General features: G+C 35.0%; 1 long non-coding RNA gene across 10 annotated transcripts; it reads left to right on the top strand.

Moving 5' to 3' along the window:
- Window positions 1–6,199: 6,199 nt before the first annotated feature.
- Window positions 6,200–24,772, top strand: LOC132300841 (uncharacterized). 10 transcript variants are annotated; one of them, XR_009480594.1, is made up of 7 exons: window positions 6,200–6,667; window positions 7,401–7,502; window positions 8,751–8,982; window positions 9,657–9,744; window positions 9,842–9,884; window positions 23,359–23,555; window positions 23,682–24,772. It is a non-coding gene; the product is annotated as an uncharacterized LOC132300841 (long non-coding RNA). The 10 variants fall into 10 exon arrangements; XR_009480596.1 differs by lacking the exons at window positions 23,359–23,555; window positions 23,682–24,772 and adding exons at window positions 8,057–8,122; window positions 12,501–12,728 and having other exon boundaries at window positions 6,201–6,667; window positions 8,758–8,982; XR_009480590.1 differs by lacking the exons at window positions 23,359–23,555; window positions 23,682–24,772 and adding exons at window positions 8,057–8,122; window positions 12,501–12,728 and having other exon boundaries at window positions 6,201–6,667.
- The last annotated feature ends 351 nt before the right edge of the window (window positions 24,773–25,123 follow it).

The following is a 25,123-nucleotide window of genomic DNA, read 5'->3' as shown; positions in this document are numbered from 1 at the left end:
CAATCACCATGACTGATCCCCAAAACAACCATCATCGTCATCAATCAAAAGAACAATGCCTCTCAAAACAAAACCAACACTGATTTAATCCGAACTGCACTTGTAGTTAGCCAGTACGGTAGCATGACAGTGCCATGCACCCGCCCACAAACGTACCCGCCCACAAAAATTACAATCCCAGAGGAATTATCCCAATCAACCAAGGATCCTAAGAGGTCCATAACCTCATCATGGCCCAAAACCAACAAATCCAGCACTACGGCAACGCCAAATGACTCACCCCACAAGAGCTTAAACAAAAGGTGACTTACCACCTACCCAAAACCAATGTTTAGTTGATAACAACCTACACTACCATGAAACTATGACTACAATCACCATCAACCCCAACTCATGCCTCAATGACCAATCCCGTGTCATGCCAAATATGCAACATAGTTATGCATATACAAATCTAATCTAGCATACATCATATGTCATGCTCTTTACAAAAGAATTAAATCATATTAAATAGATGACATGTCACATATAGCACATAGGCATATAAACATGTTATCAAACTAAAACATGTTATCATAAAGCATATAAGCACATAGAGCATGGCAACATAAGCATGATATGCACCCAAAACCCATTGTCCAAGGTATTCAAACCTAGGAGCTCTGATACCACCTATGACGACCCTGGATTTTTCAACCCAGTGGGTCCTGTGATGACCCGAACCGGATCCAAGATGTGGAAGCAAAAGAAGCAAAATGGCCCCAAGAGATGTACGCCATCCCTAGGCACCACAATGATTGTCAAAGAGTTTCGAGACTCAACAGAAACAAAATGAAGAGAAAGGCATCAAAACCCTACAAGAGAAGAGCCAGGGTAAAATGGTCATTTTATCCTAGGAGGAATGAATTTAACTTTCAACAAGTCCAATTAGATCTAAAAAATCCTAAAACATCCTTTGGTAACTTCACATGAAGTCTCAAGGCCAAAGGAAGAAAAATCCCTGATGAACCTTATCCTGGTTCAAACCAAATCCGACATCCTCTCACTAAAACAAGGATATTCTGATCTAGGAGAAAAATATGAAACTAGAACTGGTACCATTAGAAATACAATGAAAAATTAATGAAGTTAGACTTAAGAATCACCTGATTCGGAGTCCAGACAGAAAAGATATCAAGTCCTGAAGTCGAAGGAAGAAAAATCCTATCCCGGTTCGAACCAAATTCTGACACTACCTTACTAAAACATGAATAAATTGAGCTAAAAATGGAATCTAACGCTCTAATTGGTACCATTATAAAGCTTATTTTGACATGGTCAATTTAGACTTAAGAACGGACCAATTCGGAGTTAAAACGAGTGAGATATGGCCCGTTGAAGAAAGGTGTCTCCAAAAATATAGAAGCAGTGTTTTTAGCAGAAAATTGAACTTGGAGCGCAGTTTATGAGGTCAAGGCGACATTTTTCAGAAAAACACGAAGAGGAAACTCCCCTTAAAATCACATTTTCTATATGACAAAGTTGAAAACGGAATTTATTTCCCAAAAGAAATCCCTAAAATGCCCTTAAGGTCAGATTTTTCAACAAATGGGTGAAATGAGTCCATAGGAGGCTCAAAACACAAACAAAAGGATTTTTCATCAAAACAATCATGCACGCAAACGTAAATAGTAATTTAAGCGTGCGGGAATGGTCCGCGGCTCCCGAAAATGACCAAGTCAAAATCCGACCCCCCAACGGCCAAAAAGGCGAAAATGAACTTGAAATGGAAATTTTGAAGTCCAAAATTATAAATGGTTTCAAATGACCATTTGGCCCTTGGCCAAACTTCATACATGACTAATGAGACCCTATAGAAGAATCAAAATGGAATTCCGAAACCCAATGCAAACATGGTGAAACAAAAATTTAATATTTTTCAATATTTTCATAATATTTCATGAAGTTATAAATTACATAGGATACAAAATACATGTCATTGGCCTCCGGCCTCATCTCATACATGTCAAATACATTGTAAAGAGTGTACTCATGTACACAATACATAAATGGAATCAAATATACACATTTTGACAACTGAGGCTACAAGTAGTATTTCTAGCCAACATTTACAAAAATTAAAGCCTTCAAGTCAACTATCATCCAAGCAATGATGAACATCATGCACCAAGTCTTCATACCTGAAGCAGCCCCCCAATAACTTCAGGGTGACTAAACAAGTTTACTCGTAAAGGATGAGCATGCATAGACTCGATTTCTTTAGAGATTTTTAGACTAACATGAAACAGCTCAAAAGGATCATGCCACCTAACGTCTATGACAAATGTGAGACTCAGGAAGCATCCTAAGCTACCTTAGCTCATTTATAACATAATTCACACCTTTCATGCAATTCCAAACAACATAAGGACATGCGATACAAATGAACAAGATATAGATTCTCAAGGTTATCAACTTGAAATCTAAAATACGAAAACGATAAAAGTGGGTCATGCCACCTAACGTCTATGTTCCAAATGAATCTATAGGATCATTCCAAAGCTACATTTGAACATTTCTAGCATAAATCACATCATGCATGCAATTCCGAACAACATAAGAACATGGTATACAAAGCAATAAGATATAGATTCTCAACGTTATCAACTTGAAATCTAAAAGTGCGAAAACTAACTAAATATAACAATTTAGCATGGATGTACTTAACAACATCAATTCGCCAATAGCCAAAACCACAAATCACAATTAAACATGATTGTCAACTTGGAATTGAATGCGAAATAAAATAGTTGGAAACTTGGACATCACGTCTCGGACTAAACCAAGATCAAAATGGTTATTCCGGGCATTAACCCGCTGGGAACACCACCTTAGTGCACACTATCTCAATCGGGAGAACTCATACCTCCCACACTAGAGCCAAACTCTAGCCATATCACTTGTAACAATGTCCCAAGACTCCAAAATAAACCAAATAAGTTCACAACTTATACATAATTTATATAATGCATGAAACCACCTTCCATACACAAGTAGGTTGAAACCACACAATCCATGCCTTAGAGTTTAAATTCTAAGATGGCATATACAATGTCAAATACAAAGTGTGCAGTTAATTACATAGGGCAACAATATATTTCATGAAGAAAACATGTTCTCATGAATATAAATATAACAACAATGTTATCCAATGCTCAAAACACAAACAAATGAATACACAATAAGTCCAAGTCCATGATTTGAATATAGAAACAACTTCTAAAACACAAATAGATCCATGGAGCCATTAGATAGAATTTAATTAAACAAAATATTTAAATTCTTTAGATTTCAAATCAAATTCAAATAACCTCTAATTAATATATGTTAAATAATATAGCATGCTCATTACATATATCAAATCAAAAGTGCAAAATGAGCAAGATATCATCATGTAAAATTTAATTAATCTAAATTAATTAAATCTCTAAATTTTCAAGGTTATTCAACTGACCCCAAATTAATATATAAAAAATACTAAATCATGATTATTCCATATATCAAGTCTAAAATGGGATACAAGAAAAACACAAGTTACTAGAATTTAAATCAATTTAATTTCATTAAATCTCTACATTTGAAAACTCATTTAAATCATCACAATTTAATATATAACAAAGATTAACTCATGGCCATGCCATTTACCAAGTCTAAAATGAGTTATATGCAAGCTACGATAAATCATTAATTTCTCAAATTAACAAAAGACATGTATACAACTTATATTTCATACAAAAGCAAGGAAAACAATTTGGAAAATAAATTATAACACCCCCTACCTGACAAGAGGATTGTTCCTCTTGAATCCAAGGCAAATCAACACAAAATGGCAAACCCTTCAAGGGTTATGAAGAGGAGGATGAGGGGAACAAAAAATATTTCCAAGGTCAAGCTTGGAAATCAATGGAAGGCTCTCAAAAATCAAAGTCAAAGCTTAAGGCTTTAAGCTTCATCCATGGAGGCTAGGGTTTTTGGTGAGGAAGGAAATGAAATAATGAGATGAAGTGTGAGTGGAGAAATTAGAAATCCTTCACTCACTATATGATCTTACACCATGGTTAACACACACAAGTCTTGGTCAATTGCACAAAAAGCCTTGTTTCAAACCATAATCCCAAAGTGGCCTAAAAATTAATTGCAAGACTTAATTTGGAGCATACACTTTTCACTCATCCAAGCATCCATTGTAGGCTTAATCCCAAGCCTACACTTGTCAACCATCTAAGCCAACAAGTGCATCTATCCTAGGTCGACAAGTGGTTAAATCTCCACCCTCCACATGTCCTCATCCAAGGCCTTAAAGTGCTTCCACACAATTGTCAACAAGTGACCAATGAGAGTGTAACACTTGTCACACTTTTTCAGAAATTGCAAAAAGGTCCTTTTTGAAAATATCTTCCAAATTAAATAGTAAAATGGTCCCTAAGACGAAAAATAATTACTTTACAGTAATTACACAAATGACCCCAAAGAAAGGAAAATTCCAAAGAAGTGTGCATCCACACCCCTAAGGAAGAAAGTACACAACTAGTATGCTTTTCTACAAAAGTAAAAATACACATAGCGTGGAATTTAAATATCGTAGATGCATGCAAAACTGAAATCAAATCCGAATACGAAAAGTGAGGTTATGCCAACAAAGTGACACCCGAGAAAAAGACGAAAAGTGAATAGTATCACAAAAGTGAAATGTGAAAATGACTCGGTCCTCAAAGGAAGTCGTCAATCTAAGGAAAAGAGTCTTGAAAACCATCCCCGAGCACTTAAGATGACACTAAGTGACAAGAAACCGAACTCAGAAAGGAAAAGATCAACGGAAAAAAAAAAATATCCGTGAAATCTGAGAAAAAGGAAAGGAAAGAAAATGACCGGGTCATTACAATATCTTTTTAACTGTCTTTTGTTCTCACACATTGAGGACAATGTGCATAATAAGTTTGGGGGTAAGGTTGGCTTAGAAATTTTAATTTTTGGCTTAATCTGTTTACACAAGGAAGTGATTTAATATTTGATGATATAAGAATGTGTTTGAGTCTGTTGATGGGTTATATACTCTATTTGCAGTCTGATGTTGGTTATAACTGGTTTGTATGCTAATTTACCAGTGAAAGGGATTACTTGAAATTTTTTAAAATCAGTTGGTGGCCTGTGGTTCACTCTGTTTGGATGATTGTTATTTAATGATGTTGATCTCTAAGATACTACACTTTGCACATATGCACACTTGCATGAATTTTGTGGGGTAGAAATTAGAATTCTTGTTTTGTTTTGAGTTAGACTAAGAGGATCAGATAGATTTGATAGTTTTGATGACCAAGACATAAAAAATAATAATAATAGAAGAAAAGAAAAAAAAAAAAACACAAAAAAAATTGGTATGTATGCAAAGCAATAAAGAAAAAACTTCTTCACTAATGTGAATGAAAAATGAAAAAAATATGATGAAAAACAAAGAAGAAAAAGAAAAGTAGAAAATGATCAAGTTCAGGTTTGCACTTGGATTGCTTGAGTGATTAAGTCCGTAGGGGTGTGTTCTAACACCTAATGCCCTAAGATCGTCTAGTCTGGGAGTCATTGGCTGAAAGCTTGTTACATAAGGGATTTAGGTTACTTAGATTACTTGAACAATTAAGTCATTTGGGGTGTTTCAACACTTAATGCCCTAAGATCATCTGGTCTGGGAGTCATTGGCTGAAAGTTCACTACAAGAGTGATTTAGAAAGTTTAATAAACTTGAACATTGCACACACTACAAGAAAAATAGTTTTTTAGAACGCCCTTTTTACCACGGTTTTAAAATAACCGTGGTAGAAATTATCTTTTACCACTGTTATTTTAAAACCGTAGTAGAAATTAATATATTTTACCACAGTTATTGTAAAATCGTGGTAGAAAATTTTTTTACCACGGTTATAATAGAACCGTGGTAAAAAGTGAATTTATTTCACCACGGTTATAAAAGAAAGTGAATTAATTTCACTTAAATTTAGTGCATTTTTACTCAGCCTTTTATACCGCTCTTTCTATCACGGTTAATGAAAAATCGTGGTAGTAAGTTATTCTACCATGGTTTGGGCACCGTGTAGAAAATGAATTTGGTTTAAGGTTGGGCGTGGGTCTTATGCCCGCTACTTTCTTAAAATTTTAGGCAAATCCTTTCAGACCACACACACCTACAGACCACATAATTTTAGGGCAAATCATTATTAAAGCCTCCCCAATGGCCTCCATCTCTATTCTCGTTCTTAACTCTAAACTTGCCCTCTCTCTATCTCTGCAACTACAAACTACAAAATGTACAAGAATCAGATCGGCCTTCTAGATAGCCTCCATCTCTATTCTCGTTCTCAACTCTGAACTTGCCCTCTCTCTGTCTTTGCAACTACAAACTACAAAATCTACAAGAATCAGAACCCATATCGGCATATCATTTCAGATTGTTCAAAAAATCAAAACCCATATCCTTCAGTTTCCATCGCCTGCTGTTCTAGTTCAGGTTCGCCAATCGAAAGCTTCAGCCTCAGGCCCGTTGTCTCTCAACTCTCAAGCCTTCTCTACTCTCTCATAAGGATGACGTTGAGTAACGACTTGAAGATCAGCAATCGACCAAAATTACAAAACTCTACAGGTAAATGTTTCTCTTATATCTTTCATCTCAATATGTGGCGAAATATTTATCTCTGTATGCGGATAAGTAATTGTGATGAAAAATTAGTTGGAGATTTTGGGATTTAAGGATTTTACTAAATTAATTTGATGCAATTTATTGATTTTCTTGAAGCCCTAAGCTTTTGCTGGAGTTTGGTTTTTAAAGCATGAAGAGCTAAGTGATAAGAAAAGGGTAACCTGTTAGAACACGGTTTTAATACACGGAACTGTAGACTTTTGAATGGATTGTTGAAATTTGCTTGGAATAAATTCATAATGTTATGTCCTTACAACACAAGAAGGTCTATGTCAACCGCCTGCTTCTTGATGAGTGATGCTCAATGGAGAACATCTAGAAATGTAGAAGTTGTGGATAAGGCATGGTTTATAGTTTCATTTTTGTTATAATCAAAGTATTTGTAATAGCTATGATGAATGAGAGATGTACAGCTAGGCATCTTACAAAAAAACTAAATAAAGATAGCTTCTTGACCAGAAATAACAGAATGCTTAAATTCTATGGTATTGGTCTTTTTTTTTTTTTTCAAAAAAGTTTTAGTGGGAGTTCTCTTGAACTGCTGCGGGTGCTTAGTTTTCTGTAGCCCCAAATGAAGCCAAAGGGGTGCAGCAGAATATCATTGATTGATCGTGAATCTGCATGTACTGTTATATTCTGGGAATCTATCATTAGCAAATTTTTTATTTGTTCTCAGTATGCAGCTGCTAGAGCATGGACTAAATGGGAAATGATGACTGCTCATCTTCTTCCAAATGAAGAGAATATCAAGAGAGGGGATGATGATAAGTTTTCATTGGTGAGTTACTCTTTAGCAGACACCCTCTTTTGTTGTTGTATATTGTATATGACTAATTACCATATGCTTTATGGCCATCTAAATCCAAATTTTATCTTCTATAGATTCAATATTCAGGAACCTTTTACTTTTTTCAACAGTACAAATTCTGACTACAGATAAGTGATTCAATTGGTGATTTTTTTATAAATCTTATTTGGTTCTAGATTTAGGGATTGTTGGTGAAACTCAAATTTGATCTCATAATTTAAGTGTCACAAATGGGTGTATGTTTTGTTTTAGATTGAAAACACACCAAATATTATCATTTAAACCCCGATTGAATCATTAACCTTGCAACACTTTGCCAATTTGCAATGCAACAGTGACATCAACTTTCATTTTCCAAGTTTTTTTTTTCTTTTTTTGGTTCAGCATTACCTTTATTTTGGAATTTTTAAGGCCTCATCGGTGGGATTGTCTCTAAGTAGGGGACCTAAGTGGACTGTAATGGTACTCCCTGTTTAAACTTAATACTGAACCAAAAATTCATGAATTCCCTTTGTCTTCTTTAGAAGAAAGCCCGAGCTTATGGCGTCATCGATGGTTCTAAGTATACGAATTAGCTGGGGAAATGAAGAGTATGCAATTAATCTTATCTTAATTTTTCTTAATACCATTTTTAGATACTTTCAACTTGGTATAAATGTTTATCTGTTGAAGTTATGAGCATCTGTAATTTGTGATCAGATCTTATGATTAGGCAGCTTTATTGTGATTGTTTAACATGGCTCAGTCTTTTTCTTTTTTCTTTTTTTTGATATGAACTTAATTTGTTCCCCACAGGCATTCGCAAGAATTGAGAACCATTACTTTGTTTTGGTAATGTAATTGCATTCACATATTTAGATGATATCTGAGATTTTGCAAATTTTGCTTTTAAATGCTTAACAAAGAACATGAAAAAGCTGAGGATTCAAAGCCAGCAACAGTTCCACCTGTCGTGGGAAGCTGAACATAGGCTTTTGCTGGAGTTTGGTTTTTAAAGCATAAAGAGCTAAGTGATAGGAAAAGGGTAACCTGTTGTATGCCTTCATTTGGGGGTTCTCATTCATGACAACTATTAAATTATTTAGTTCATCTCAGTACGGCTAGGTGTTTTTTGATCTTTTAATAATGTACTGTGCTTTTTCTTTTTTCTTTTTTTCTTTTTTTTTTTAAAAGTATTGAGACTGGAATTGGGTCTTCAAGCTCTTATCGACTTGACAGATTGCAGGGAGGAGATAATAGCTTACTTTCGCTTTCTCCCTCAAGCTAATACAAGCAAGGATGCAGACTTATGGATCCCAACAGACACAAAGCAGTGGCAGCAACCTCCTTTAATAACACCTATTAAATCAATGAGTAGTGAACCTCTTTGTGTGCAGCTATATTTGGAACATCCAAGTTTCTTTGAACCAAAGCCTTAAGGAGAGCAGCCACTACAATCACTATAAAGCAGGTAAACCCTCTCTTCTCTCTCTCTCTCTATATATATATGTATGTGTGTGTGTATCTCTACATATATATATATATATACATATATGTGTGTGTGTGTATGATGTGTTTTGGCCATCTATGTGATCCAGAAACCCCAAGCACTCAAATAGTAAAACTTATCCATTCAGAAGTGAATCTTTAGATTTAATGGTGTAATTTGGAAAAGAGCAAGTCTACTAAGAAGTTCATCTTGTTTATCTGCACCTAAAATATGGTTTTTTTCTTTAGAAACTGTGCATCTTTATTCTTTAATATTTTCAAGATCATGCTTCTACATTTGCCATAGTTAATATATTCTAACAAATGATTAAGGGTATACCAATATGTGTTAAAACAAAAGGGGAAAAGAAATAGATGAAAGCATAAATGATTGATAACCTAGTTATAGAAGAAAAACTCTAATCATGAACCAAGCTAGTTTGATCCTTGACTAATAATCTTAGCAATAAAAGTGTTGTTTCAGCAATTCAACAATATATATAGTACTTCAATGCATTTTTATGTTTTGCAATGTGTGCGCAAGGAAAAATGTATCGCCGTGCAGTGAAGTTGAAACCTATGTTCTTATTTCATCATTAATGTATATTAGATGAGTAAACTTCAACTCATGTTTAAGTTGAACATTTTTCTGCCCAGGCTACAAAAAGAAAGCCACCTCTACTGGATCAGTCTTGGAGGGCTCAGGATCTTCTAGGAGCTCAGTGCCATCAACGATTATGAATGAGTAAGATATATAGAAGTCTCTTAATTATCTGTTTGGTTTACATATTCCATTTTGTATAATTATCATTAAGCTAACATTTCCAACCTTTTTTCTTTAGGTCTCCATCGGAAAATGAAAGAAAGTTGCATGTGAAAACTGAGGTAATTTCCCTTTTCTAGATTTCAACGCAGCTATATATGTTCAGTTAAATTAGAAGGAACTACTTTGAATCCATTTAAAGCAACCAATTAGTATATACCATTTGAATTTCTTTGGCAGTAATAAGGAATTCTCAAGAAATAACATTTCTCCTACTACAGTAATACATTGTAAGAGTTGAGTAAAAAAAAAATGGATTAACCACTTGATTCTGTACGTATTAGTAAAAATTCCATTAGGCCTGCTAGATTTAGACCATTTGATTGGAACATTTTTTCCCCTTTTTGGATAATGCAATAAGGGGAATATTAAACAAGATCATTCAATCACGAAAACAATAGAAAAAGTGGTTGTTAGTAAACAAATGTAAGCAATTAATCTTCTTGCTAGTCCTTTGCTTGAGCTTCCATGGCAGATTGGGCCCTCTCCTATGCAGCTGCAAGTTTTGATCCCTTTGAACACATATCTCACACAAGAATCTGTTAGTGGCCATCAGAGTCTTGGGTGATAAAGCGATTACTTCGGCTTCAGGATCTGTTAATAAAGATAGTGTACAAAATATTTTTAAAAAATAATAATCTTGAATATCCATGAATATACCTCTGAACATAATAAAGTAAGATAGACAAGAAAACAATCAAAAAAATTATGTTTGATTGGGAAAATAGAGAGGCTTGCCTGGATTTCCTGGGAGGTTTCTCTTCTTCTTTATGGTGGGAGGATTTGATCCACCAATTGGATTTTGAATGGAACCATTAGAGGTTGCTTCTTCTGCCATTTTTTCTAACATATATGTATATATATATATATATATATTAATTAAGCTTCTATTTTCAGTTTGATGATTCAATATAAAAGAAGAAAGTAAACCCTATTAGAATAAAAGGTTCAGATGAAAACTACTGAACCTAAATGGTGAGAAAAACCAACAGAAAGATACCTTTTGTTATGTTGTCAACCTTATCAGCAGAAGCTAAGATATGATGAACTGGATCCTCTCTCTTTCTCTCTCTATCTCTCTCTCTCTCTCTCTCTCTCACACACACACACACACACACACACACACACACACACACACATCAAAGGGAGTATCAGAATAGAATTAAGAGAAAACCCAAGAGAGTGTTTGCAAACTTGCAGTCTTTGACCTGCTTTTGGTTTAGAAAAGAATAAATATTTAGTATTTTATGGGAGGCGGTGGAAAAAGTGAAAGTTGGAAGTAAGAGAGGTAGGGGTTGAAGATGAAGAGAGGAGGTAGACAAAGCAAAGCCTAAAGGTGCATGATGACACATATAATGAGGTCTGTGGAAAGTGAAGCTACATGCCTTTCCCATTGGAATGATTATCCCATAATTTGAATGTTTTTTGTTTTTATATAAATTTTTAGAATATGCTTTCTTTCAATCCCTACTTTTAATATATTTGTTTATTCTAAATATAAAAATTAGTTTAATTTATGTGCAAAACCCACACAAATTTGCCTTTCAATATATTTAAGTTTGTGACTTTTAGATGCAGGTTGTATCTCTTTGATGTTGACACCCATTCATGGTGGGATTTTCACCCATGAACTTGTCTTTGTTTATGGGTGTTTTCACAATATTAGAAATCAATTATATTTTCTGGTGCATATAGAGCCTAAAGAGAGAGATGATCACTTTGTTGTCCACTTGTCAATTATATTTTCTGGTGCATATAGAGCCTAAAGAGAGAGATGATCACTTTGTTGTCCACTTGTAAGGAAATGTCTTTTACTTTGTGTAGACACCCCTTTTTCACCTCTCTGGATATGTGTTTGTTTCTGTCCCTTTACTTCCTCTCACAATGGGATTGAGAGGGAACAAGGGGCATACCCATGTCAGTACTATCTCAGTACATCCCAATCTCCCCAATATTAGTAAACTACACACACAGTTGTTATATCCCTTTGAACTATTTGAATCTAATTTCCACCAATTTTGTGTCTTTATTACTTGTATTTTGTCAAGGCATATGAAACTGAAGTATACATGCCTCTTTGAAAGTAATCTTACTACTATTTTGTCGGGTTATATATGTCACTGAGTAGCATACACCTTTAAAAATAACTAATATTGCTTTGTTTGACTTGGACAACAACTTGAAGAAACTGAGCTCTGCAAGGACCATTTTAGTCTTTATTCTCTTTTTCAAGTGTGCTTGAGCTTCTTAGTCAAGGATTTCAATAGACCCCCCAAAGTTTGACCCCCAAAGTTTGACTTAATATTGGTTGAAAATGAATATTACATGTTCCTTTTTCATACCCATTTGGCTTTATATTACTTCGTGAATGCACAATGTTATTCAGACTATGGGATTTTTATCCTTGATAGATTAAATAAGTTCATAGGTTTTTATTTTTTTTATCTAGGAGAAAAAAGTTTTGATCCTATCCAATTCAATCCATTCAAAGAATATAGCTTTTATTTTTGAAAACTACCATTTAAAGCCGGTTATAAGTATATGTTGTATATTTTAGGTAACTATTTTTCCTTAGACAATTTTATCACTTTATATTTTTTTATAAAGACAACAATAGCCATTCTTTTATGAACTTGCTTTACATTAATTCTCTTATTTCAACTATTACATCTTTGTAGGTTAAAGCTAGGATTGCAGTTGCCGTTACTTTTTTTGTTGCCGCTATATTTTTTATATGGTTCATGAAGAAGTTGCAAGAAGATATGAAGAATTTTTGTTTTATTTTGGTCAAGTAAATATATAAGGTGTGGATCATGTACTTATTTGAAATTTGTATATGGCTAATTTTTGTATAAAACAATGATTTGCTTATATATATATATATGATGTTATTGGTCAGTTGTAAATTATTTTGATTATGATGTTATTTTTTATTTATTTAGAGTTTGCTTATGGGGTCCTTGCAAGGCTATTAGTAGGGAAGAAGAAAAAAAAAAAAAAAAAAAAAAAAGGCTTCAAATGGGCCACACTATCTTTTTTAAAAAATATATATATATAACACTTTCTACCACGGTTATGCACCGTGGTAGAAAGTCTATTACTTTCTAAAAAAATAGACTTTTTATCACGGTGCATAACCGTGGTAGAAATAAAGACTTTCTACCACGGTGCGGAACCGTGGTTGAAAATAGACTTTTTACTACGGTTTTGCACTGTCGTAGAAAGTCGACTTTCTATCATGGTTAAAACAGTGGTAAAAAGTCTCGACTTTCTACCACGGCTGTTTCTATCACGGTTCAAAACTGTGGTAGAAAGCCTTTTCCACTGTGGTAAAAAGTCATTTTTTTTGTAGTGACAGTATCCTTTTTGAAAAAAATGCATACCCAGAAAAAAAAAAAAAAAAAAAAAAAAAAAAAAAAAAATTTCCTTGAGAGTTGGAATTTGAAGAGTCTGCTTATGAATTAAGGAATAGTAAGGAATAAATGCAAGAATGTATAATAAGCCACATGTTGAATAGTAGGATCACTTTCAAAATACCTTTAGAGATTAAAATTGTTGAATAAATGATTAAACTGATATGTGGGGGCTTTGGTTGCTTATTGAGATTGGAAGTTGAAAGTTTTTTTTATTACATGATTGGTATACTTGTTATATTTGACTGATTAATGAACTGTAGGGATGATATGATTTGAAAACAGGCGTGAATAAGCTTGATATGCATTTAAGGCATTGATTTGAGAAGTTTGTGGGTATCTTCACTGGAAACCCTCACGAGACTACAACTAGTCCACTAGGGATAACCTAGGGGTTTAAAGGGTTGTTACATAGGCTAAATGCAACCGTGATTCCCATGAAAGCGGCTTTTTAGTTCTGTATCGCTAAGGGACTAACAATATGTAAGTTAGGGGGTGTGATAAGCGTTGAATATATGCATATTCAAGCCCCTAAATACGTATATGTTAAAGCCTAAAGTGATACTTCTATCCATAATTAGCCTAATTTATGTTTGATGTGTGTTTATAGGTACTTTCCCAGATAAATAGTTAAAACCGGGACTTTATGATGATATCAAAGCTTACAGAGTCGTTGCCGGTCATTCAGAGCAAGCCGAGAGCGTAAATGGTGAAGTTTGAAGAAATTCAAGCCTTAGAGCTAGAGCCCAAGTGTTGAGGCTCGAGCATCACAACAAAAAGAAGAAGAAAAGTCAACAAGGTCTAAAAGTTCGAGCATTGTACCTTGATGCTCGAGCCTTACCAAGAGGTGCTCGAGCCTTAACCAAGGGTGCTCGAGCCTTGACCCTCAAGCTCGAGCATCATGCATCAAAAATTAATGAGTTGATTTTAATTGAAGACTATGCTCCCAGGTCTCGTGCCTTACCTCCAGGATGTACCATCTATTAAGGATCGAGCATTATCCACTGATGCTCGAGCCTTGAGTTACAAATGCTCGAGCCTGGTACCTAATGCTTGAGCCCTTGAAGCTTGGATCGAGCAATGTTAAAAGAGTTCAACTCTAAAAATATTCTAAGTGTTGGAGAAAAAGACGCTTCAAAAAATAGTTGAAGAAAATTGGCTAAGTGTCAAAGTGAAGATCAAGCACCATTTATTGAAGCTCGAGCATCCATCCAAAGAAGCTCGAGCATTGTTCCTTATGCTTGAGCTTGTACCCTAAAGCTCGAGCATCTGTTCCTGAAGCTCGAGCTTTCCATGACATGTCAGATTAATATTGTGGGATTTCTCTCTTTACCAGCCGTATCTCATCTCAGTTGGGCCAGAAGACCTATAAGCCCACCAAATACTTTTTTTCTTCTATAAAAGAAAGCGTAAGCCTTAATAGAATGGGACCAAAATTTCAATCTCTTTTACAGTGTTATTTAGAAGGCTGAAGGTGTTCTTGCTTTTAGGGTTATTACAACCTTGAAAGTGAAGATCCTGAGAAGAGAAGTACCGTCCGTGGCGATGGATATCAACTCAACACAGATGATATCTAACCTTATCATGAGTAGCTAATTCCTCTCTTAGGGAACTGACGTAACCCAACCTAATACTATGGTTAGATTGTTTTAACTCTAGGATTATTTTTAATATATGTTTTTTCTGGATTATATGACTATGAGCACTTGAGACAACTCAAGTGGTTTTCATGCTTTAATAGCTTATAAATTGTTACTACGTTGTCTTAGATGTAATAGTCTATTTGCTATTCTCAACCTACCTTATTGGACGGTATCTGGTGGAGCCCTGCCAGCCATAAGACTAAAGGTCATATAATGGTGTTCCAATGTATTTTACAAAAGAACGTTTGTATAGTCTATGCTTATGAAAGGTGGATTGTTTGCAACGTAGTTAAAGTAGGTAGGCGGATAGTCCACGCTAACCGCAAATAGGTTATAGTTAGCTAAATTTGTAAAACATCTTTCTTTAAAACCCGAATTAAACGAATGTTATTGAGTTCAATTCATTTGGAAAATATTATTGTTAAATTCCTAGAGTTAGCATAATTAACTGTAGTATGATGGTTGTGGTGAAGTCAAAGCCCTAAGATTCCTCTCTCTCTGATCACTCTATTTATTTACTTTGCTTTTATTTAATATTTTGTTTTAATTCTAGTTTGTTAAACTGTAACAACCAAAAAACTTTCCAACCAAGTTATCTGTAAACCATGAAATTAATTTAAAGACTAACACCAATTCCATCTCCCTATGGGTTCGACATCCTCTTTACATAGAGCTATCCTATACGATATCCTACTATTGCAAGAGAACATTAATAACTAGCACTCGCCCATAACACAACTTGTACGGTAGCATGACAGTATAAGGCACTAGTTCATAACCTGCCCCCTACTAGGTCTACCCATGAAACCTCTCAAAACAAATGACATCAATGTCGAAAATGATCATTACCAAAAGCACTACGAAGACCAACATTTTGTGAGAGTTGAGATATGGTCCAAAGATGTCTAGCCGGACCAGTTTTGCCAATTCCAAAACTCTAACAACAATGCCATAGGTACCGCTACGCTTAAGGCCTTAAATCCTTAATACAACAAAACAAAGAACTCCAACGTCTCAAAACACTACTATCAACAACATCAATCATGAATCCAAAGCCTAACAAGCAAATAGCGTCTCCAAAATCCCAGATATCATCCTGAAACAGATCAACTATAAGACTACTCATCACAATCAAACATTGGATTAAAATCCCTATCACGGATAACTAAATCCTCGAAAAACAAGTCCACCACATGGTACATACATCAAAATCCCGATAACCAAGGTCACAAAATAATCTCTTGAAACTGTACATGGCATTACCAAGCCAAATCAAAATTCCTCAATTTCGATACATAAGCAATCACTAGAACTACAATTCCTCAAAACTGTGCCTAGCCATAACTAGGACGAGAAAACTCCACAAACAAGCCATATCATACAGCTACCCTCCAAAACTTCTCCTAAGAGTCAACCACATCTAGGTCTCCTAAATTGAAACAAGTCTCCAAAAGACAACCTTAAACGGCATTAAACTCACACAACGAATCAACCAAATCCTCTATCAAATGGACACAAGTCTATGTAAAATGATCTCACACCAAACAACTCACTCTGAGCACCACAACTCTGTCAACAACCACGGTACAAACTCCTCAAAGGAAGATACGAAGGAAAGAAACCACCAGTCTTAAGAAGGACAACACCACGACTCCATCTCTGAAATGAAAGACAATAATGTCAAAGACTTCGCCCCCTACATAGGAGTAAGTCGACCAAAATCTATCAAATCCTCACCAAGGACTCAAGACAACAATGGTGATCCTCACGGACCGACCAACCCCAAAACTATGCATAAGGTGACGAAGAGAAGAGACTCACTCCTTGTGAAGTCCCTAACACGAACCAAGAAAAAGAGGAGAAACCCTATTCTCCCACAAGTGTCAACACGACAAACACGAAAATGGAGCATTTTTCCCACCTTAGGGAAATGGACAGCTCAAGACAAAACAAATGTGGCAATTCCTCTACAAGGAATTTCACAACGAACCCATTGCAGAAACCGGTGCACAAAAAATGAGCAACCGAAGGAAACAAAAGGGAAAACCAAATATGGAAGTCATGCATATGACAAGGAATGCAACTACCAAATAAATAAATCTACTCACATAGATAAAATCAAAGGTACATGCGGCATGTTTCCACGTAACACAAAAGCATGTCATTAAAGCACCGTAACAACATGACATCTCAAAGCATATAAATACGGCATGCTAATGTCACATAACCAGAAGATAAATGTGGATACACTTCCACCTACTAATGCATCGCAATGACATAAATCACAGTACTAACATGGTAGTAAATGAAACTGTAGAAAATAAAACGATGCATTAATGAACCCTATGGACATCGTGTCTTAGAGTGTCAAGGTAAAAGGAATGACCAGTCCTAGCCATAATCTAACTCCAAAAACCAATGCTACCATAACCTATCTCAAAACCAATGTGAGCACGTGCCACAATGGTAAGACTATAACAATCCAACTCTGAATCTAGAGGTGACACTAATAGTGCAATGTTCTCTCTACCTAAAATATCAATCAATCGACTTGATCCCAAAAGCGTTGTCACGCAAGAGAACTCAAAGAAAAAGGCAACTATAGCCATACCAATAACAATCAAATCAATCACAACGACCAATCCCTAAAATAACTATTATCATCATCGATCAAAAGGACAACACCTATCGAAAGAAAACCAATATTGATTTAATCCGAACTGCACTTACAGCTAGCCAGTACAGTAATATGACAGTGCCATGCACCCGTTCACAAACGTACCCGCCCACGAAAATTGCAATCCTAGAGGAACCATCCCGAAAAACCAAGGATCCTAAGAGGTCCATAACCTCATCATGGCCCAAAACCAACAAATCCAGCACTACGGCAACGCCAAATGACACACCTCATGAGAGCCTAAATAAAAGGTGTCTTACCACCTACCTCAAAATCAATGTTAGGTCAACAACAACCTATACTACTACGAAACAGCGACCACAATCACCATCAACCCCAACTCGTGCCCTAATGACCAATCCTGTATCTTGCCAAATATGTAACACAATCATGCATATACAAATCTGATTTAGCATACATCATATGTCATGCTCGTTCCATTAGAATAAAATCATGTTAAACAAACGACATGTCAGATATAGTACATAAGCACATAAATATGTTATCAAAAAACAAGTAAGCATATCAAAGTAAATCAATAAAGCATTAAATGCACCCAAAACCCATCGTCCAAGGTATTCAAACATAGGAGCTCTGATACCACTTGTGACGGCCTAAGTTTTTGTAAACCTGGTGCGTCAGTGATTACCAAAAGATAACCCGATAACGAATCCGAAATGTAAAAGCGAAAGAAGTAAAATGGCCTTTAGAGATGTACGTCATCCCTAAGGCACCAAAATGACTTCTCAGAAGCCATAGAACTCAAATGAGTCAAGTCCTGAAGCAAAGATTTCAAACCAAAAAGAAATAAACTAAGGGAAAAATGGTCATTCTAAAATGAAATGGGTGCCAACGTGCATATCATTGGATAGACAATGGAAAATCAACAAAGTTAGACTCAAGAATCACTTGATTCGGAGTCTGGATGATAAAGATATGAAGATAGGACAAGGCAGCGTCCTCTAACTTAGAGGTACCATAACCCCATCTCGCTAAAACCATCATAACTCTCAGTATGGTTGGAGTTTCAGGGTATGGTTGGTACCAATGGAAATTTGACTTCAGGCTCTTAAATTTAGACTCAAGAATGACCTAATTTGGACCGTGGATGAGCAAGTTATGACCATTTGAAGACAGGTCATCATGGCAACCAAACTGAGTCGGCTCAGTTGGCAACTGAGTCGGCTCTTTTAGGCCGAGAGCACCAAAAATAACCAAAATGAGGCGTGAATGAACCCAGTCAGCTCTTTTGAGAACTGAGTTAGCTGGGTTGGGCTGAGAGCATGCAAAATGAGAAAAATGATGCCTAGATGAACCTAGTTGGCTCCTTTGTGAACCGAGTCGGCTCGGTTGAAGAAATAGTCGGCTCTTTTAGAACCGAGTCAGCTCTTTTGGGCCGAGGCCATGTTGCAACAACTTTTCTTGGAAAAAAAAATGTAGAAACTGAAAACTTAAAAGGATTTGGGATTTTCAAGGGCGAGACGACATTTTCTGGAAAAATTCTATGAAGAAACTACCCTTAAAATCACATTTTCTATGCGACAGAGTCAAAACTGGAATTTATCTCCCGAAGGAAAACCCTAAATCGCCCTTAAACTAGATTTTTCAACAAAAATGCAAAATGAGGCTCATTTCACTAAGGAAGAGGTTTCACCTAGAAATGATCATGCACACAGATGTAACTTACGTATAGGGACGCGCTCCAATGATCCACTGCTTAAAAATACCGTCGATGCAAAATCCGACCCCCCAACAGCCAAAAAGGCAAAAATGTACATGAAATGAAAATTTTGAAATTCAAAATTATGAAATGGCTTCAAATTACCATTTGGCCCTTAGCCACACTTCATGCATAATTAATGAGACCCTATGGAAGAATAAAAATGGAATTCCCACACCCGATGCAAATATGGTGAAACAATGGCTTGACATTTTTCAATATTCCCATAATAAACCTTAAAAGTGAAATGCATAGAATACAATTTAGATGTCAATGGCATATGCCCTTATCTCCTACATGTCAAATACATTGAAAAGAGTGTGCTTATGTACACATTACATATTTAGAATCAAATGAACACATTTTGACATATAAGACCACAAGTGGCATTTCAAGCCAACCTTTACAAGAATGGAAACTTTCATGTCCACAAATCATCTAAGCATAATGAGAATCTCAACCTTTATTCCTGTACCTGAAAAATGTCCCCGGTAACTTTGGGGTGAGTAACTTAAAGCTACTCGTAGGAGATGAGCATGCAAGAACTTAACGTCTTACAAGATTTTCACATTAAGGTGAAACAATTCAAAAGGTTATGCCACTTAACGTCTATGTCAAAGGTGAGACTCAGGGAGCATCCTGAGCTACTTTAGAACATTTCTAGCATAAATCACATCGTTCATGCAATTTTAACAACATAGGAGCATGCTTATACAGAGCAATAAGATATAGATTCTCAAAGCCATCAACTTGAAATCTAAAATACGAAAGCAAAAAAAGTGGGTCATACCACCTAATGTCTATGTTCCAAATGAATATATAGGATCATTCCTAAGCTACATTTGAACATTTAAAGCATAAATACACTTAACAACATTAAAAACATGCGATGATTCCTTAAAAATCATAATGCATTAATGTCCTTAGCAAAATAAAAAAACATATGATGATTCTTTACAAATCATAATGCATAAATGTACTTAACAACATCAAAATCACCAATAACCAAAACCACAAGTCACAATTAAACATTGGTTGTCAACTTGGAATTGAATGCGAAATCAAATAGTGGAAGACTTGGACATCAAATCTTAGATAAAGCCAAGACCTAAACGGTTATTTCGGGCACTAACCCGCTGGAAATACCACCCTAGTGCGCACATATGACTCAGAAGACTCTTGTCTCCATACTAAAGTCAAACCCTAACCATCACATAATTCGTAACAATGTCCTAAGTGACTCCAAAATCAATAAATAAGTTCACCACTTATACATAATTAAATCATGCACGAAACCACGTTCCATGCACAAGTAGGTTGAAACCACACAATCTGTGTCTTAGGGTTTCAATTCTAAAATGACATATATAATGTGTAATACAAAATGTGCAATTCATTACACATGACAATAATATATTCAATATTAAAAACAAGTTCTCATGAATATAAATTTAACAATTATGTTATTCAATGCTTAAAGCACCATCAAGTGAATACACAACAAGTCTAAATCCATGATTTATATATAGAGACAACTTCTAAAACATAATTAAATCAGTAACAATTAGATAGAATTTAATTAAATAAAAATAGTTAAATTTTTTAGATTTCAAATCAATTCCAAATGTCCTCAAATTAATATATGTTAAACAACATATCATGGTCATTACATATATCAAATCAAAAGTGCAAAATGAGCAAGATACCATCATGTAGAATTTAATTAATTTAAATTAATTAAATCTTTAGATTTCAAAAGTTATTTAAATGACACCCCCAAATTAATATATAATAAGGACTACGTCATGGCCATGCCATATATCGAGTCTAAAATGGAACACAAGCAAAGTACAATTAAGTAGAATTTAAATCAAATTAAATTCATTAAATCTTTAGATTTGAAAACTCACTTAAATCATCCCAAAATTAATATACAACAAAGATCAAGTTATGGTCATGCCACATATCAAGTCTAAAGTGAGTTATATGCAAACTATAATTAATCATTAATTTCTCAGATTAACAAAAGACATGCATACAACTTATACATCACTACAAAAATAATTAATTCACTTAGATAAATAAACTAGAACACCCCATACCTCACTAGAGAAGTGTCTCTCTAGAATCCAAGGCAAATCAACACAAAATGGCATACCCTTCAAGGGTTATATAGAGGGAGGTGAGGCAAAGCTTTTGTATTCCCAGTTTTATGGTCTAAGGCAAATGGAAGGGCCTCAAAAATCAATTTCAAGACATAAACATCAAGCTTCTCTAATGGTGGCTAGGTTTCTTTCAAGAGAGGGATAAGATAAAATGGTGAAGAGGAAATGTGAGTGGAGGATATAAAGATCCTCCACTCATTATATGAACTAGCACCATGGTTAACACACATAACTTTGGTCAATTACACAAAAACCCCTTTTTAAAACCATAATCCCAAAATAGCCCAAAAATAATTGCAAGTAGGTCCTTCATCTAAATATCTTGCAAACTTAATTGCAAAGTGGTCCTTAAGACAAAAATAATTACTTTAAGTAATTACATAAAAACTCCAAAAATCAAGAATGTTTCTAAGAAACCATACATTCATGCCCTTTTACAAAAAAGTAAGCAACTAGCATGATTTTCTACAAAAGTAAAAATACACATAGCATGGAATTTAAATATCATGGGTGTATGCAAAACCGAAATCAAATCCGAACACGAAAAGTGAGGTTGTGCCAACAAAGTGACAAACGGGAAAAAGACAAAAAGTGAATAGTGTCCAAAAGTGAAAATGTGGAAAAGACTCTGTCCTTAAAAGAAGTTGTGAATCAAAAGGAAAGACTCTCAGAAATCATTTTTGAGCACTTGAGATGACACCAAGTGACGAAAAACCGAACACCGAAAAGAAAAGACAACAACAAAAATATCCGTAAAAATCTAAGAAAAAGGAAAGGAACAAAAATGACCGAGTCATTACACAACAAGTGGGTGAGTCTTCACCAACATTTGTCATCCAACAAGGCTTTCAAGTGTCTCCACCACTAAGTCAGCAAGTGGCTCCATGAGAGTGTGACACTTGTCACACTTTTCAAAAATTACAAAATGGTTCCTCCCCAAAATATCTCACAAAATAAATTACAAAAAGGTCCCTAAGACCAAAAATAATTACAAAAGCATAATTATACAAAACACCCCAAAGTTTGAAAATGTTTCCAAAGAAATTATGCATCCATACCCCTACAAGGTAAAAAAACAAGTTAGCATGATTTTCTACAAAAGTAAAGCTATGCATTTCATGAAAATCAAATGAAGTGAATGTATGTGAAGTCGAAAATAAAATCCGAGCACAAAACTGAACTCAAAACCCTACCTCAAGTCTCAAAAATCCTAAGGTCAAATGAAAAAGAAAAACGCCGAAAAAAGGAAAGAAGGAAAATGACCGGGTCATTACAACCAAGGTATATAAATTATATATATAAAAAAAATGTTATGCTGCAGTAAAGATGAAAAAAGCTTTTTCACCAAGAAGTGAAATAGGCAAATGAAAAAGAAAAACAAAAAGAAAAGAAAAAAAGAAAAAGAAACAAAAGGGTCAAGTTTGGGTTTGTAGCCTAGATTGCTTAAGTAATTAAGTCCTTAGTGTGTTTTGACACCTAGTGCCCTAAAACCAACTGGTTTGGGAGTCATTGGCTGAAAACTCGTTATACAAGTGATTTAGAGAGCTTTAGAGATTCGAGCATTGCACAAAGTATCTTGTTTGAAAAAAAAATGAGTGATGAATGAAAAGAAAGTATACCTGTTAAAATAAGAAAAATACCTTGGAGATCAGGATTTGAAAGATTTACTTGTGAATTGTGGGATAACATAGAACAGATATAAGTATGGATAGTAAGCCACATGTTTAAAACTATAGGTTCACTTCTAAAATGGATTTTGGGGATTGGGATTGTTGAATATGTGATTAAACTGACATGTGAGGACTATGGTTGTTGATATGATATTGAGAGTTTAAAATTTTTCCTGATTGATATAGCTCTTAATACTTTTTGTATTTGACTAATTGATGCATTGTTGGGACATTATGATATGATACAGGTTTGAATGAGCTTATTATGCAATTAAGGCACTGCTTTGAGATGTTTGTGGGTATTATCACTGGAAACCTCACGAGACTACAACTCGTCCACTAAGGGTAACCTAAGGCTTTAAAGGCTTGTTGCATAAGCTAAATGCAACCGTGATTCCCATGAAAGCGGCTTTTTAGTTCTGTATTACTAAGCGACTAACAATATGTAAGTTTGGGGGTGTGATGAGTACTGAATATTGCATATTTGAGCCCCTAAATATACTTATGTTAAGGCCTAAAGTGATACTTCTATCCATTGTTATACTAATTTATGTTTACTTTGTGTTTGTAGGTACTTTCCTAAAGAAATGATTAAAACTGGGATTTTAAGATGAAAAGACCGATATTGAAGCTTATAGAGTCGTTGCTGATCATCTGAAGCAAGTTTGAGGTTAAAATGACGATTTTAGAGACGTTTAAGTGCCACAGCTCGAGCATAAGTTCCATAGCTCGAGACTAAAGTCAATAAAAGCAAGGAAATCAACTAAGGCTAAAAATCTTGAGCCATGATATCTCAGCTCAAGTCGAAACTTAAGGTGCTCGAGTGTTTGCAAAAATGTTTGAGCAAAAGTGCCTCAAAATATGAAAAGATGCTTCAGAAGTTCCATATTGCCAGATCACGAGCCTAAGCCAAAAGGCTCGAGCCTTTTCCCAAAAAACTCGAGTTGAAGTCCCAAGGCTCGAGTACCAAGTCATGGTGATCGAGTACTGTTCAGAAGAATCCCAAAAATATTCTAAGTGTTGATGAAAAAGACGCTTTAGAAAAGATTTGAAGAAAAATGACTAAGTATAGAAGTTTGGCTCGAGCAACCTTCCAAATAGCTTGAGCCTATGCCAAAAAGCTTGAGCTTAAGCTTCATAACTTGAGCCCTTGTTGTTAAGTCATAATTTTAAGTTGCTCAAAACTTGGTGTGTGACTGTGGTCGCATACGCACAAAAATTGCTTGATGATTGTGGCCAAGTTTAAATTTGTAAAAGCCACTACCATTACTAATTACTAACATAGCAAAAGTGAGTAGGGATCATCCCAAGGGATTTGCAAGGTATTCCAGAATTAATGTTGGGTTAGTAGGTCAAATAATCAAATAGGGTTTGATTAGTTGAATTACACTAATGGTTCAATTAAAATCATATAAATTAACAACAATCTAGAATTTAGGGAAAAGAGTATGAGAGAATGGTCTTGGGCTTAGAGTTCACCACTAAGCTTCACTTCACCAAACACTAGCAATTATAAATTAAAAGGGAAATTCATGTTGTAAATCTAATGTGTGTGTGTGTCATTAATTGAAAACTAAGCATGGATGGCAAATAAGCATAAATTGTCCAATCAATTTAATGAGTATCATAACCTATAAAAAAAAACACCATTAACCATTCAATTAAACCACAATTAATGCACACAAAAAGGTCTAGAGAAATGTACTACTTATACTCATAAGTATGGATCATCAAACATCAAGAATGGATTGTCCACCTATCTAGGAAATTAAAGCAATTACACTACAACTATACTAATGACATGAAAATTAAACTAATTAAGCTAAGGAGGAAGCACAATCCATCAAGAAATAAGCATGATCCATCAAACAATCCACAAGAGTAATCAATTAAGCACCATGCCTTGACCATCACTAGATTTATAATTCCAACACACATAGACATGCATCAAATTCGTGAAATCTAGAGAAATAAGCATATGAACATTCATTCTAGTATACATAGACATGTTGA

Source organism: Cornus florida, unplaced genomic scaffold (assembly GCF_030987335.1).
Source record: "Cornus florida cultivar Cherokee Brave unplaced genomic scaffold, ASM3098733v1 CherokeeBrave_3.0.0_Hap2_Chr03, whole genome shotgun sequence".
Taxonomy (NCBI): domain Eukaryota; kingdom Viridiplantae; phylum Streptophyta; class Magnoliopsida; order Cornales; family Cornaceae; genus Cornus; species Cornus florida.
This window is presented reverse-complemented; position numbering and strand designations above follow the sequence as displayed.